General features: G+C 45.7%; 1 long non-coding RNA gene across 2 annotated transcripts; it reads left to right on the top strand.

Moving 5' to 3' along the window:
- Window positions 1–1361: 1361 nt before the first annotated feature.
- LOC118006526 lies at window positions 1362–17119 on the top strand. 2 transcript variants are annotated; one of them, XR_004678103.1, is made up of 4 exons: window positions 1362–1449; window positions 2556–2688; window positions 16348–16505; window positions 16652–17119. It is a non-coding gene; the product is annotated as an uncharacterized LOC118006526 (long non-coding RNA). The 2 variants fall into 2 exon arrangements; XR_004678102.1 differs by lacking the exon at window positions 1362–1449 and adding an exon at window positions 1628–2428.
- Window positions 17120–17346: the final 227 nt, after the last annotated feature.

The following is a 17346-nucleotide window of genomic DNA, read 5'->3' on the forward strand; positions in this document are numbered from 1 at the left end:
AAATGACCTAAAAATAAGGCTATGGAAAAATGTTTTTAAATGTACAAGAAATCAGGGACTATAGCTTCCATATGCTCTGTTTGAGCAAACCACTCAAGGGTGAAGGTTGGCCAACTGTTATGAGCTAAACTGTGTCCCCCTCCACTACCAGTTATTCATATGTTTAAGTCCTAAACCCCAGTGCCTCAGAATGTGACTGTATTTGGAGATAGGGTCTTTAAAGAGGTAATTAAGTTAAAATGAGATCACTAGGTGGACCCTAATTCAATATGACTGGTGTCCTTGTAAGAAGAGGAAATTCGGACACAGACGTGCACAGAGAGAAGATCGTGTGAAGACACAGGGGGAAAAGAGCCATCTACAAGACAAGGAGGGAGGCCTCAGAAGGAACTAAGCCTGCAGACACCTCAATCTTGGACTTCCAACCACCAGGACTGTGACAAAATTAATTTCTCTTGTTTAGGACACCCAGTGTGTGGAGCTTTTTTATGGTAGCCCTAGAAAACTAATACACAATAGAAAGTACTAAAATTAATGAGAAAAGAAATGGGATGAGCCATTTCATGATAGGGCTAAGTTAAACACAAATGTGGATAATATGTTACATGGCAGAACGTTTGTAAATGCATAAATCTGGCTTCAACAGACTTGGATTTTAGTTGTGTTCAGGCCTCCAAGTAACTTCTATATTGGGCACGTTGGTTGGGTTCTCTGGGCCACATTTTGCTCCATGGTAATAAATTACTTTCAAGGTAGGTTCCAGAGAATCCAAGGCATTCAGAGTGAGCGCCTCAGGAACTGCCAAGAGGATAAGGAGGGGAGTCTGTGGGGTCTGAGCTCTTCTCTACTCCACACGCAGGTCATGGGCTTCTCAGTAAGATCTCACTGGAAGGGGTTTTGCTGTGGCTAAAAAAACCCTAAACACCAGTGAACTGGATCATTTCTGAGTTCCCTTCCAAGTCAAAAAGCTATTAGCAGTTTAAGGTTTGTTTCATCCCATTGGCCTTAAGAAAATGTAAGGACATGTTGATAACTTATATGGGCCTCGGCTGAAAGTGAGGGTATAACCACACATGCTTCCAGCCAAGACCCACCGAAGAGTCAGCACGCCACGTCTGTCTCCTTGTTCCTCAGGACGGGCCTGCTGTGGGAAATGGACGCTACTCTGCTGAGAAGGAGATGCGTGCTGCCTGGCTCTGGGGTGGCGTCCGGGGAAGAGTTCGGAGTGACTGCCAGGCCTTGTGGACAGGAATAGACTCCGCTGGAGACATTTGTGCCAAAGCAAGTCTTGGTCATGGTCACTCTCTTCCCTGCTCCTCAACTAATGGCTTGCTTCTCACAACTAAGTGGGGCCAGAAATTCTCTTAATGAGTAGACCAACTGCAAACAGCTTCCAAACAGCTGACCTGGAATTTTCCCCAAGACTATCCTTCAAGAGCCTCATGGAAGGTGACTTCCCCTGTTTCACATTTTTAGGGGTGGAAGTGTTTTCTGTCGTCAGAAACTCTGGAGGAGGGGAGTGTTTTCGAGGTGTGCAGTGTGTGGGCTGAAGGAGGGACAGAGAGAGGGCAGAGCAAGAATTACCCGAGGAGAGGATAATTCCCTGAGGAGAGACCGACAGAATGTCTCCTGGAAATTTCAGACCAGTTCATAGACCACCATGAGCTTGCAAACAAACTGTTAACAACAAGGCTTCCAGCTGGTCTGGAACAGGAAAGGGGAAACCCTGCGGCCATTCAGCAAACAGAGACCGAAAAACAAGTGGGACTCAGCAGACGGGAGATTTTGCGGGGCAGCCCGGAGGAGGCCGCAGGGACCGGTCAGGGCTCCACAAAGGCTGTGGAGGAGGAGGGCGCAGACCAGGCTCTGGAAAGTAGCCAGGCCATCGAGGTCTATTTTACTGGGCTTCTGCTGGCGCCTTGGAGACCCGGGTTGGACAAGAACTAATAGAGCAGCTGGCTGCCTGACTGAGTCCCCACCCACTTGGAGGTGCTTTTCACATGATTTAAGAGCCTCGGTCGCCTCTGAAAGGGACAGCCCACAGAACTGCCATAGTTTGGGGTCTGGAAAAGTCCCCTTCAGAGAGAGTCAGAACAGCCCCATGTTGTGACCAGGCCAGAGCTCAGGCTAGCCAGGGAAGCAGCTGTTACCAGGGTGGCGGGGTCAGCAAGCAAGACGCCTAATCAGTGGGTGGGAGAGTGCGCCTGGGTCCCACCCAGAGGCTCCTTCCCATTTCCGGGGCTGCCCGAGACCTAGCAGCACTCGCAGCGTCGGTGACTGCAGTGTCTGTCCGCTGGGAAGTAAGAGGAGGACAATTCTAGGGAGTGGTCCAGGCGGCTCCCGCACTCCGTCGTGGATGATCTGGTTCCCACAGACGGCAGACACAGGTTCCGAGTTCAACTCCCCACTGAGTCGGGGACTTCTACTGGTCAGTATTTTCTGGAAACTCGTGCTCTTGCTATGTGCTGGTTTTGGTCACCAGGTTATTCTGCTCCTCCCCTCCCCCACGGAGAACATCATTCAGCTGTTCATTTACATATTTATTCATTCAACAGATACTGAATGCTCACTAGATGTAAAGCAACAGAAACAGCGATGATGGCGTGGTCTGGCATTGTGCTAGCCACTGTAGCGAGAGAGAAGACGTGGCCACCATCTTCGTGGACTTTGCAGCATGGTGGACGAAAGGTATGCTATTTCTTTTATTTATTTAACACGCACAGAGTCCCTGCTGTGTGCAGGCCACTGTTCTAGGCACCTTACACATATTAACACGTTTAACCCTCCTCACAGTCCCACGAGGTAGGGAATATTACTATCCCCCATTTTACAGATGAGGAAACTGAGGCACCCGGACATTAGAGGAACCTGCTCAGGATCGCACAGCTGGGAAGGGCTTAAATCCAGGCGGTCTGGCTCTAGTACCCGTAAACCTTACACCAGGATCCCTCTTCAGCAGATAAATACAAATCAATAAACTATACAGGAATGACCAGTCTGCTCCATGCTCAGAAAGAACAATGTGCAGGCGGTGGGGGTGGATTTTTCACATAGGTTGGGAGTCAGGGTGGACTTCTCTGAAGAGGTGACAGAAAGGAGGAGTCTGTTCCAAGCAAGGAAAATTGCAAAAGCAAAGAGCCTTGGGTGAGAAAAGTCTTGGTGAATTCACGGGCCTCGGAAGGAAGTGACTGCTATTCAGTTTCGTTAGGTAGCTCTCAAGGTAAGGTAGAAAAAGAAGGACCTGTCTTTACCAAAACAGACATGGTTCTACACACTGATCTGCTGCTTGAGCTACGCAGCATGACCTTAGGCTATTTGTTTTACCTCACCGTGCCCCGGTTCTTCATCTCCAAATTAAAACAAGAATAAGTGCTTTGAAGATTGAATGAAGTAATACAGTCAAAGTTCTCAGTATGTACATAAGGTGGATATTGTTATTATTTTTACTGTAATTTTTAAATTCTCATTAAATTTGTTCCTTTTCTAGTATTTCCCGTATCAGCTCATATCACCCTAGGCTTCACATTAAAAAAAAAAAAAAAAGCTTCAATTCCTCTTTCTATTTTACCAACTTTTTTTCCTGGCTTTATTGAGATATAATTGATATGTAAAAATTATACATATTTAAGGTGTACAATTTGATGTTTTGATATAAATAGACATTGTGAAAAGATCACCATAGTCAATCTAATTAACATATCCATCAGTCTACATCGTTATCATTGTCTTTCTTCTGTGTGTATGTGTGTGATGAGAATACTTAAGATCTATCCTCTCAGCAAATTTAAGTATACAATACAGTATTTTTAACTAAAGTCACGCTGCTATCTGTTAGTATCTCCAGAACTTATTCATCTTTCATAATTGAAACTTTGTACTCTTTGACCAGTATCTCCCCATTTCCTCTCCCCCCAGCCCCTGGCAACCACCATTCTATTCTCTGCTTCTATGAGTTTGACTATTGTAGTTCATTGCAGCATTATTCATAATAGCCAAAATGTGGAAACAACCTGAATGTCCATCAATGGATGAAAGGATAAAGAAAATACAGTGCGTATATATACAATGGAATATTATTCAGTCTTTAAAAAGAAGGAAATCCTGCCATTTTGCAACATGGACAAATATGGGGGATATAACCCAAGTGAAATAAGTCAGACACAGAAAGGTAAATACTGCACGATCTCACTTATATGTGGAATCTAAAATCGTCATCAACTATAATCGGTTGTCAAGTCCTATTGATTCTACTTCCATAGTTTCCATTGTCCTTTCACTCTCAAAGCCAGTTAAGGAGTGGGCAAAGAGAAAGTTCCCTATGGACACTAACTGAAATGGAAAATAAACACCATTCGGAATGATGAAGAAGCTGGTGTTTACCAGAGGGAGAGTGCTGAACATTGCTGAAAGGAATGCTTGGATAAGTCAGGTGATGTGGTCATGTGATAAGCTCTCATCGAAAGATCACGAGTGGTAAGGTTTTGAGTAACTTCGGCTTCACCTACTTAAGGGAACGATTTGCCTGGACTTATTCTCTCTTCTCCTACCTGTGACCTGGAACATGAATGTGCCTCAGTCTGACTTTGACCATAAAGAAGAAGAAATACTTTAAGGGATGGTGGAAAAATAAAACGGAAGGAACCTGGTTCCCTGAATGACCTCATGAAGCAGGTTGTCCACCAGCCCAGACATACCCGGATAATTACGTACAATAGACATAAACTTCTCTCCGGTTTTCAAGAGTCTCTGTGTTATAGTCGTTCTGCTAAGTAATGCAGGCCTCCCTCTGTCCTGATCCTTCCATTGGCTGAGGCGGAGACAAACCACTTTCTCAGATACAGCGCTGGCGGGTCAGTATGATCCCAGAGTAGAGGGTGTGCACACATTCAGACAGACAGCTTAAAACGGCCTCACAGAGCACCCTCACCCTAGTAAGGAGCTGGAGCGGCGTGGTCAGGCCATGTTCCCCAGAGGAACACAGGAGTAGCTGAGGGGAGCTAAGGAGACTGGCAGTTAAAATCTCTGTGGCTGGCCACCCAAGATCTCATGGGAGTGAGAAGTAGTAGGCAGACTCGGTACAGAGCAACATATAGGCTAAGCTGAAATGTAGATACAATCCCAGGGGTGAGAGTAGGAAATCTGAAATGACAGAGATTTTCTGCTACCCAAAGGAAGCAGACTTAAAAAAAAAAAAAAAAAAAAAAAAAAGCAGGACTTTAAAAAAAAAAAAAGGCCAAGTATAAAAGCAGAAAGAAAGGTGAATTTCCGGCACACCTCTGTTTGACAGCTGAGCTTTGTATGCACTGTAGTAATTCTAAGAGGGCTAGAGTCGTTCCTTGGAAGTGGACGATGTGCCAGATCCTGGGCACGAGCAATTTTGAGGAGTCTTCCCGACACCTCAGTCACGTTTGTATTATTATTTGCCCACTTTATGGATGGGAAAATGGAATCTTAGAGGTATTACGCATTACAACCCAGATCTCCCAGTTAGTCAGTGGTGGAATCAGGATTCCAATCTGAGCCATTTGGTCCGAAGCCCAGACTCTTAATTAATTAGTGTTCAAGGGTAAACACGGCTTCAGGCAATTTGCTTCAGAGGCTCCATTATCTGAAGTTGGATTGCCTATAAAGGATTGCTTTTATGTAAACTTTTTTCTTGCCTAATGTGTGTATAGAAAAATACACGTAAGCGCATGACTCTATAAATTTTCACAAATTGAACACACCGGTATAACCAGCACCCAGAACAAGAAAAGAACAAGACCAGAACGCAAGAGTCCCAACTGTCACCCTCGAAGTCATCACCCCCACCTGAAGGCTAATCCTGATCCCAGAGCCCCCTATTCTGTGCCCCAGACTCAGGTCAGTTCTTGTAGACTTTTCCTTTATGGGTCCAGTTCATGAACCAGCGGTTCCCACTTCTCTTTTTAAACATTTTCCATCATAGAGAAGACGCCAAATCTTCACGTGGCTCGCCTTACCTGCTTTCTTCTTTCTTCTTTTAGGGCAATTCAACTTGGCAAATTTTTATTCCACCATACAAGCTGGGCACTTGGTGCTGAGCAGTAGGTTAGAGGAACAAATTAGACAGTCATGTCCCTGCCTCCTAAAATAGCAAAAGAATACAACTGGATACCCGTGTCCTGTTAAACCTCTTGGAAATGCAAGATGATATTATGGATATTATATGGCTGGTGTTGCTGATGCCTGATAAGGCACGACTGGTATTTTTTTTTTTTTAAAGATTTTATTTATTTATTTGAGAGAGAGAGAGAGAGCATGAGAGGGGGGTGGGTCAGAGGGAGAAGCAGACTCCCCACCGAGCAGGGAGCCCGATGTGGGACTCCATCCCAGGACTCCAGGATCATGACCTGAGCTGAAGGCAGTCACTCAACCAACTGAGCCACCCAGGTGCCCCAGGCATGACTGGTATCTTAAAGTGTCTGGGCTGAGTGCTTTTTCAAGGGTCCCCTGGATACCTGGATGATGCTGAATTGGACGTTAGTTTGAAAGCTGGTTTAGGTAACACTTTTGGGGGCATAACTTGCTAGAGGGAGTGGACATTAGTACAATCTTCCAAAATCTTTTACGATGAGCATTTCTTATTTTGATCTATGCCATCTCTCTTCACCATTGCTTTGTCATTTTGTATCCTTATATTTGTTTTGTATTGACTCAATTATATGTTGGTTTATTTGTTTTCCCCCACAGCATAAAGATAACATATATCCATCCTTAACTGAAAATATAAAAAAAAATTTTTTTGAGAATTTTTTCCCAGATATTTTTGCACCACACTTGCTATCATCAGAATTTTTAAAAAATTTATTATTGAAGTATACTTGACATACAAAGTTTTATTAGTTTCAGGTGCACAATATGGTGATTTGACAATTCTATACATTATGCAGTGCTCACCCCAGTAAGTGTAGTTACTATCTGTCAGTATATGTTATTGCAATAGCATTGACTATATTCTCTACACTGTGCTTTTAATCTCCATGACTTAACTTATTTTATAACTGGAAGTTTGTACCTCTTAATCACCATCACCTGTTTCTCCCATCCCCCACCCCTCCCTTCTGGGAACCACCAGTTTGTTCTCTGTATTTATGAGTCTGTTTCTGTTTTGTTTTTTAGATTCCACAAATGAGTGGAAGCATATGGAATTTGTCTCTGTCTGACTTATTTCAGTTAGCATTATATCCTCTGCATTATTGTTTTTTTGAACCTTGGAAGTCATGGTAATAGAAATGTTTACTTAACTAATTCCTTAAGTAATGGGTGTGCTAGTGTTCTCAGCTCTTCAGTTGCCCATACCAAGCTGTCTTTCAAGGGCTTCTCTCTTAAGGAACCTTTGCATCCCGTGCTATGAAATTGAAAGGGATAGAGTAGAAGTATCTTGAATATGGAGGGGGGTTTGCAGGTAGGTGCTTGGGCTCTTTTGGACTGGTAGCATGGAGAAGTGAAGAGAACTCTTTGATATTAAAGAAAGTAAATGGATGACTTTGCATTAATTAAAAAACAGAACTAAAGGGGGAATACAATAAAAGAGAAAAGGGAGAAGGGAATTGAGGTTAGCACTAGCAGAGAATGGAGCTATTTTCCTAAACTTTGGGCAAAGGGAAGCTGCAGAATTCCTCCGCCCTGTAAGTAAAGTCAATGTTTGCCACTAGGTGGCACTCACACGTTCAGAATAACTGAGGACATCGCAGAACAGAGTAATTGGCCTTCCTGGTGCCTCATCAGCCCGCCTGGCACTAGTGAATTCTAATTTCAAATTCTGCTTTGGATGCATTTCAATATTCGATGCAGTTTATCAGTGCTCATTACCATTGGCCAAAATCATGGCCCCAAACAGTTACCGTTGTTGAAGTCACTGGTGTGTTTTTCCTTCCATGTTAGGAATTCATACTTAGAGAGGGCACCTCTTCTGTTCTCCTTAGGAACTTAGAAATAATTAGAAATTGTGTCCCAGGCAAAAAAAGTCTTGTAAATGAAGGAGTAGAACAAGATCTCGGGTCTGAAACAATTGGCCATTTGGGGTTTTTGTTTTGTATTAGTTTGGATTTCTTCTTTGGTAGGTTTAAACAAAGCTTTCCAACATTTTCTTTTCCAAGCAAGATTAACATTGAACAAACCATGTTAGATCACGATGGTATAAGATGCTACTATATTTTGATAGATGCTTCTTTTGTAGGTTCTCATTCTATTTCATGCATTTAAGACTCTGACTTTGCGGGGCACCTGGGTGGCTCAGTCGTTAAGCGTCTGCCTTCAGCTCAGGTCATGATCCCAGGCTCCTGGGATCGAGCCCTGCATCGGGCTCCCTGCTCGGCGGGAAGCCTGCTTCTCCCTATCCCACTCCACCTGCTTGTGTTCCCTCTCTCACTGTCTATCTCTCTGTCAAATAAATAAAATCTTAAAAAAAAAAAAGAAAAAGAAAAAGAAAGACTCTGACTTTGCCCAGCAAGAGGCATAAGGAATTTGAATAGGATCCCTTTATAAAAGGTTTGTTCTGAAGACAAAGAACACTATGCATTTAGTGTTTACATATATGCATACAACTAAAAATAACCAAATACAGTGCCTGCATTGATCTAGATTTCCACAGCCATCTGTTATGTGAGTGGCTTATGCCTGTGTTTTTTACTAAGGCAGGACATCCAGCGGAGACTCAGAGGGTCAGACGGATCCTTTGAATGAGATGGGGAATCATCTTCAGCCCTGGATCTCTCCTGTCATTTTCTGTAGGATCTGCTGCAGTGCTAGAGAGTGGGTTGCAAAGATCTGAATAGCACACTTATTTGGGGGACTGGGTGTTTTGAGGTTCATTTTGTGGGAGGGAGAAATTTCTCTGAGAACTAGTACGTCATATGATGGGAAAACATGATAAACGGCCATTTTATGTGACTGACCCTGCAGCAAGACCAGTGAACCAAATGTTGGTTATGGGTCTCTCCTAGCCTCAAGACCCGAGGAGCATTGCTCTCAACATGCGCCTCTGATCCTGGCCCCAGGCCATCATCAGACTGTGTTGTCCTAAGTCACTGTGTCTGGTGACTGCAAAAAGTCAGCCATTTTAGCTGCCATGTAAGATAAAGAGGCTTCAGGTTTACAGTATTGACCTTTCCAAATAAAGAAAGGCTTCCAAACCCTAAAACAATCAGCTGTCCTGAGATTATATATAAGCATGAGTTATTTATGAATATATTGATTACAGACATGTTACAGCTGAGTCCTAAGTGCTACTGAAATCACAATAACATCAGCTCTGGGTTATGTTTTACCAGGGCCTGTGTCCAAAGGGGAAACCAATTGTTGGGGAGTAGTAGTGAGTGTAAATCACCATTTCAATGGGAAAGCTAGAGAGAGATTAACTCTAGCCTCTTCACCCACCAAGCCCTCATTCTTGACTAGGAACAGTTCATTATGCAGGACAACTGGCCTCACCCTTCACAGTGGTAGAACATCGCCCCGTGTCCCCCACTGCCCACTCTTTATTCTCCATCTGGAGTTTATTTGGTACTTTCCACCCTCTTTCTGTGCTTAGTCTTAAGTCCTGGTTAATGCCAAAAGCAAATTATCTCATTTCGAAATCATCTATGTTCATATTACATAGAGATATGTTGATGCATATATACATAGGATTAGCTTCATGTATGTTACTATTTACACATTTATATTTACCTCACTCACATGTGCATGCATGTGGATAAAATGACATGGCCTTTTTATTTAAAAGGAGGAATATATTATGGACTGAACGTGTGTGTACCCCACCCGCAATCATATATTGATGCCTTAGCCCCTAATAGGATGGTGTTAAGAGGAGGTTAGGTTTCGATGAGGTCATGAGGTGAAGCCCCCATAATGGGATGAGTCCCCTTATAAGAAGAGACACCAGAGCTTCCTGTCTCTACTATGTGAGGACATGGGGAGAAGGCTCTCTTCCATCTGCCAACCAGGAAGAGGGCCTCTATCAAAAACTGAGTTTGCAAACACCTTGATCTTGACTTCCCAGTCTTCAGAACTGTGAGAAATAAATGTCTATTGTTTAAGCCACCCAGTCTATGGTATTTTGTTTTAGTGGCCCAAGGTGACTAAGACATAATATATTAATATATATAAGGAGGACACGGAGTGGAAGACCATACACCTGCATGTCAGCAATAGTTATCAGCCAGTTATGAAATAGCTTTCTTTCTTGATTTTCTTTCTTTCTTATCTGTAGTCCCAAGTTTGCTACAATACTTGAATGTTATATTTATAGACAGAAGAAATATTGCAATGGTTTTTGGAAAAATATATTTGACTGTAACACTAATGCAGTATTTTCCAATAAAGAAAGGAAAAGTGCAATTGGTCTTAGAGCCTGACAGCCAGGGTGACTCTTAGGTCTCTGCCCACAGCCTGAGCTGATGTGGCTGATAGTACCCGAGGGTTTTCTCATCTGCAGCAGAAGGGATGACATGTGCCTGACCCTATTCAAGGATGTTGAGGAATCAAATGAGAAAGCTATATGAAAGCTCTTTGTAATTTGGCTGCCTGTGTCCAAGTGTGCTGACTTCAAGTCCGTTTGCATTTTCCATGCATTGGCTGGGCACTTTCGCTCTAGGGCATGCCCAGTGGCAGGGACCAGGCGCCAGCCTTCCTGTGGAACTTCCCAAGTCCCTGGCCCGGGGCTTGTGAACAGTAACAAATCAAGCAGATCTGCTAATGTCAGGACTGGAAGAGTCCCAGATGTCATTCAACAGTCAAGAGTCAAGGTGTGTTTCATAGGATACCCTGACTGTGGAATCCACAATTTCTCTGTGTTGTCAGAGAAGACACGGGACACCCTGCTCAGATACCGATGAACAACAAACAATTTTTAGTAGGACGATGTCCCAAATATTGCACAGTCATATTGATACTAAAAATTTAGTCATGGTTCATCTGAAACTTAAATTTAACTGGGCATCTTGCATTTTTGTTTTATCTGATAACCCTAATGGGAACTTTTGCCCTCCCCTTCCAGTTCGGTTGGTTGCTTTTTCCTTATTAAACTTGGCTTCTTACTGGTAATTTAGGTTTTACAAATGCATACAGAGCTTTCCAGGGCAGGGACCACAGCAGGTAAGCCCGCACACAATGAGCAATAAGGGGTCATCTCTAAAGCATCCGTGGGGCTGGCACGGTGCCAGGGAAACACAAGCTGGCTGCTGAGCTTCCATCAGCCTTCTCTTAGGACATTGTAAACTGTAAAGAGCTTGAAGGGGGACTGTTAAGGGTCACACATCCTTCATCTGGCCTGGCCATTGTACAAAAGAAACACCTGTAACAGGCCATGAGCTCACCCACCTGCAGACTCGAGCATTGTTCGCCCTCAGCGAAACAGGCTGGGGCAAGGAAGGATTGGGAAACAAGAAAGGGCAGCCCCGTGTGAGGTCAGGGTTGGGCCACCGCCTGGCTTCCCACAAGGACTCTCTTGTCTCTGGATGGTGGGAGAGTTGAGGTATGGGACTCCGGGATGGAAAGTCAGCCTTCCCTGTAGGTGAAGCAAACCACCAGCCAGGTGGCTGACTGCGTGACCCAGTGCTCTTTCTTGGCCTCCAGCCAAATGCCCCAGGTCCCCACAGTTGGCCTCACACGCTGGGGAAACGTGAGCATTTGAACTAGCGTTTAGCACTCTCCTAACACATTCATGTGGAGGGATCCCTATATCTGACGCATTCTTTTTTTTTTTAAATGGGGAAATATCTTTTTTTTTTAAGATTTTATTTATTTATTTGATAGAGAGAGCGAGAGAGCACAAGCAGGGGGAACAATAGAGGGAGAGGGAGAAGCAGGCTCCCCGCCAAGCAGGGAGCCCGATGTGGGGCTCGGTCCCAGGAGCCTGGGATCATGACCTGAGCTGAAGGCAGACGCTTAACCATCTGAGCCACCCAGGTGCCCCTATCTGATACATTCTTTACTAAGAATCAGTAGCAGAAGGCAGGGCTGAGGATGAAGGAGCCATAGACGGGGGGGCAGGGGTGTTGGCTGTGTGACTTCAGTCCCATCACTTTGCCTGTAACCTCAGTTCCCTCCTCCATGAAGGAAGAAACACAACTCCATAGTGACTGGGGCACTTCCAATGTGTTGGTGCCGCTAGGTGAGGGGAGCTGGGCAAGTCCTGGGAAGGGAGAGGAGCTCGTCATAGCTTAGAAACGTGAAGTTCAACTCAGGTCTCCAGATTTCCTTCTGAATGGGGCCCAGAGCGGGTCAGCTGAGATCACTGAGGAGTGGCCAGGACACGGGGCTAAGGAAGGGCCCAGCCCTCTGAAACTCACTTCTTTATTGCATTCCTGGTAAGCCCCAGCCCTCACAGATGAAGCCGTGTGTACTGTCCAGGAGAAAGGGATAGTAAACTCAGCAACCCCCTCATGTCTCCTTTCTCCAGGCCGGGCAGTCTTGGGGACCTGAGGATAAAGCCCAGGTGGCCCCTGGTGCCGAGCTGAGCGTCTACTCCACGCTCTGAAGATAGAGGATTGAATGCCCTTTTCCCTCTCCCGGCAGAATGTGAGGAAATAGTCTACCTAGCAGGATGACTCCTCTGGTTTTTAACTGAGCAAAAGTAGATCCTGTGTTACTCTGCCATTTTGCGCTGCCTCATTCTTCATCTTCATTCAACCACCTCAGTTCGAATCATCAGCAGAGAAGTGAGAAGAACGAGGCTGAACACGGCTCAGATCACCATAAAGGATCGTTACCACTTTGGATCTCACCAGCATCTTGTCTTTGCCCTGGGACAGTCAGAACAGATGTCCCCATTGTCTTTATCCCATCTCCGTGTCACAGATGAAGAAAGTGAGGCTCACACAGGCTACGGAACTTGACCTAAAGCACGCAGTCAATAAGTGAGGTGGCACTTGGCTTGGAATACAAGTTCTTTCTGCCCTACCAGGCTCCCTCCCAGCAGGTCAGCCCTCGGAAACTAACGGAGGATGCAGAGACAGGCCGACATGATCCAGGCAGAGGCAGACCAAGGCTATCCCTGACTTGGCGCTTCCTCTTTGTCAAGTACAAACTGGCCAAATACCACCCACTGATAATAAACACGTTGCATTTAGGCAACACCTCACAACTGATGGCATTTTTATAAGCATTATCTCATTTGACTCTCACAAATAACTCTATAAGGTAGGCAGGGAAAACCTGGCTATCCTCATTAGACAGATGAAGCATCTGAGCACGGGCAGGTCGAGTGGCTGGCCCCTGCTCCCAGAGCCCGGGGCCGGGAGAAGTGGGACTCCATCCTAGTGTTTCTCTGCAAGTCTGCTTTCTTTTCTACTGCTCAGAAATGAGGTCTAGGCCAAGAGTGCCAAATACCTGGCCCACATACCGCCCTCTCTCCTCCCACACCAGGGGCAGGCATCATTAATCAATCACAGGGTTGTGCCCAGATTCGGCTGCGGGCTCCCCCCCCAGCACAGTTCCCTGGCAGCCATCATCAGGCACAGCAGACTGGCAGGATGAAGGCTGCTGTTCTCCAGCCTGGTCCAAGCAGTACCCATGGCCGGCTCAGGGCGCAGAGACTGAATGGAGAGTGTAAGAATCCATCTGATTTGAAATCTGGTGCAAGACCCAAGAAGACCCTAATAATTTGACTGTTCCGTATAGTCAGTCTTACCAATTCGTTTGTAATCACAACAACACTAATAATGGCTAACTCTTTTGGAGCATTTCCTACTGGCCTGGGCGCTGGAGTGAGCACTTTCCATGCATTTTCTTTTTTCTTTTTTCTTTAAATTTTATTTATTTATTTATTTATTTATTTATTTATTTTAAGATTTTATTTATTTATTTGACAGAGAGAGAGATAGCTAGAGCAGGAACACAAGCAGGGGGAGTGGGAGAGGGAGAAGCAGACTCCCCGCTGAGCAGGGAGCCCGATGCGGGACTCGATCCCAGGACCCCAGGATCATGACCTGAGCCGAAGGCAGACGCCTAACGACTGAGCCACCCAGGCGCCCTAAATTTTATTTATTTATTCATAAGAGACAGAGAGAGAGAGAGGCAGAGGGAGAAGCAGGCTCCCCATTGAGCAGGGAGCCCGATGCGGGACTCGATCCCAGGACCCTGGGATCATGACCTAAGCTGAAGGCAGACGCTTAACGACTGATCCACCCAGGTGCCCCTCCATGCATTTTCTTAAACAGCATCCTGTTAGTCCCATGTCAGAGATGAAGGGACTGAGGCTTTGAGAACTTAGATAACTTGCCAGATGCAATCTAATACTGCCAAAGCCCATGTACTCCCTACCTTGCTCTCCTGTCTCCTAGACTAGAGACCAATGGGTTTTCAGTTCCTTTTTTCTTTTTTTTTTTAAAGATTTTATTTATTTATTGGAGAGCGAGCGAGAGAGAAACAGCATGAGAGAGGAGAGGGTCAGAGGGAGAAGCAGGCTCCCTGCTGAGCCGGGAGCTCAATGTGGGACTCGATCCCAGGACCCTGGGATCATGACCTGAGCTGAAGGCAGTCGCTTAACCAACTGAGCCACCCAGGCGCCCGGGTTTTCAGTTCCTTGTAAGCAGAAGCATTTCTTACTTCCCCCAAACCCTTGAAATCAGCTCCGTGGGTAGGGAAGAGAACAGAGGGGACTGGAGGCTGAAAGTAGAATCATTAAGCAAAGCAAGCTCCACGAGGGGTGACTAATGGGCAGCAGAGGGGGGGTTTGCTGTCTGAGCAGAGCTTGGACGTGGGAGCTGGAGCATCCACACGTGGGCACAAAGCCCTTGGCCATGTAGGACAAGCTGATGGTGGCAGGAGACTGGGGGGAAGGGCTAGCTCTCCCACACTGCCAAGTTCTGGCACATTCTTCAGAGGAGTTCAAGAATCTAAATTTGACTCTGAATGTCCACATTGTTAATAAGGGTGTATTTGTCAAAGTAGGAGGGTAGAACATATTTGTAGGGTGCATGCAACAGAGCATATTTGTAGAACATATTTGATTTGTAACTTTTAGCATTTAACATATATGGGGAGTGAACCTCCATTTGCATGTGCTAGAGCTAGGTCTAGTGAAAATGAAGCTTCTCTACTTCTGTTGTTTTTGCTGCTTCTCTGGGCAGGCCACTCATGGGGGCACTGCTGTCCTGTGGTGGTGGGAGCAGAGACCCCAGCCCTCCGTCACCGGCCTCCTGAGTGTCAGAGCAGGTGCCATGCATTCATTGGGTAGTGCCGACTGCAGCGGGCCCAGCAAGGGTTGGAGGTGGCCACGGCCCCCCAGTCACAGCAGGCTCCCCATCTTGTCAGTGGGTGGGGACTCCAGAGCTAGCTCCCTGACTGAGAAGGCAGCCTCCAAATGCAGAAGAAACCACGGCTCCCTGGGTGGCCTGTTTCTGTGATGTCACTTAGGGAATTGTTCCTGAAACCTTAATTTTTTTTAAAGACTGTTTTATTTATCTGTCAGAGAGAGAACATGAGCAGGGAGAGTGGGAGAGGGAGAAGCAGGATCCCCGCTGAGCAGGGAGCCGATGTGGGGCTCGATCCCAGGCCCCCGGGATAATGACCCAAGCCGAAGTCAGACGCTTAGCCAACTCAGCCACCCAGGCATCCCATGAAACCTTGATTTTGAGTCTGCTTCTTTAGCCCTCTCAATAATTCTATAAGTCACGGAAGTCCCTGAAATAAATCCTTTCTGCATAAAACAACTAGATGGGTTCTGTTCTGTGCAACTGACGGATACAGGGCACTTAACAGCCTCCCCTCCGTGACCAGGATTCTGGTGTCTCAGGAAAAGCCCCTTTGGCTACATTGCACCTGCTCCCGTTGATAAGGTTTTCTCAGCTTTGGTCTTGTGCCTCATTCCACCTTGTCTGACTCTTCCTTCAAACCAACACCTCTGCTCCCTCCGTCTGTCTGACTTGGACGTTGTGCTCCTGGTGTCATGGGAGCCCAGGGCCACTCCCAACCCCACCCACGCCCCAGCTCAGGCTTCTGGGAGCCCGGACCAGGTCCAGCGGCACCCCGGGGCCTGCCGTCTCAGACCAAAGAGCTGACAAGTGGATGACTCTGTGCAGCCCAGGGGAGCGAGAGTAATGCAACACCAGCCTCGGGGACTGCACACAGAGAGAGGATGGGCTAGATCGCCGTGACCTCGTCCTGTCCTGAGGATGGCACTCACTGGGGTCAGAGAGAGCAAAAAGCAAAGTGTCCCTTGGCTTTCCAGTTCTGCTCGTCCAGTTTCTCTGAGAGTCTTGCTGGCACTTGAGTGAAACCAAGCAGTTTCATTTCACTACAAGTCCCTGCAAGAAAGTCTCCACATTCCAGCAGCCTGGTTTCCCCACTTTCACCTCTCCGCATTGCTGTGATCTTATACAGACTTCCTGCAACTTCCTTCGAAGTCCTGCTGTCTCCTCCAGTTTCATCTTCTAGCCCATGAGCTCATGGGTTTGCATGATTTCAGTATGAAGTCATCAGTTCGTCCCCGGCCTCCTGGACAGGCTTTAAAACCTCAGGATTGTTTGGATAAAGTAGAGGTAAGCCTTGCAATTTGCCTTGAAATGAAACCCAGGGTCTGTCCCAGGAGCTCCCACATATGTATATTTGTAGTTACTATACAGCTAAAATCGTTTTCTCCTTTTTAAAAACTAAAACCTTCCATCTTCCTTTTCCTCCCTGTCAGCATATGCACCTGCCCTCTCAGAGAAGAAGGCCAGAAGGAGTCCTGGAGGAGCCAAACGGTCAAAGCTCACGATATACTAGAGCCCTCTGTTTTACAAAGCGTCATGTACATCCACAGTGGGAGGTGAAGCAACACTGGGATTCTGGCGGGAGGAGAACAGAAAATTCCACCCTAAGACAATTGTGTAAAGAATTGAAAACGGTGTGTATGTCAAGGAGCCATTTATAGAGTCAACATGCTGAAACCGAGCCAGAATGTGTAGGCCTGGAATTCTGGAATGTGTATTTTCTGAACATTCCTGATTTCCAAAGTCATAGCCAACAACAAAAATCACATTGTGGCACCAGAGTCTCCATTCTTTCTCGTGGACCCATGGGTTTTCTCTGAGCAGAGAGCATGAAAGATTTGATTTTTTAAAACACTCACACCAAGACTGTCATGAAGTTTGAATTATAAATTATTAAATTATAGTTTGAATAAAAAAAACTATCTGATCAGATGTAGAAATCCACTTAACTCCATCTAATTCGATTCAAATAAGTATTATTAACTGAGTCTCTATTATATTCCCAGTGCTGAATGAAGTTGAGGAACTACAAGAGAACTATATGAAATAATTCTTTTTCTCAAAGAGTAAGAGAGGCAAAGATTAAATATGTGAGGTAATTAGAGAGCAAAGCAAGGGGCCACAATCT

Source organism: Mirounga leonina, unplaced genomic scaffold (assembly GCF_011800145.1).
Source record: "Mirounga leonina isolate KUSES-001 unplaced genomic scaffold, KU_Mleo_1.0 Mir_97, whole genome shotgun sequence".
NCBI classification, from domain to species: domain Eukaryota; kingdom Metazoa; phylum Chordata; class Mammalia; order Carnivora; family Phocidae; genus Mirounga; species Mirounga leonina.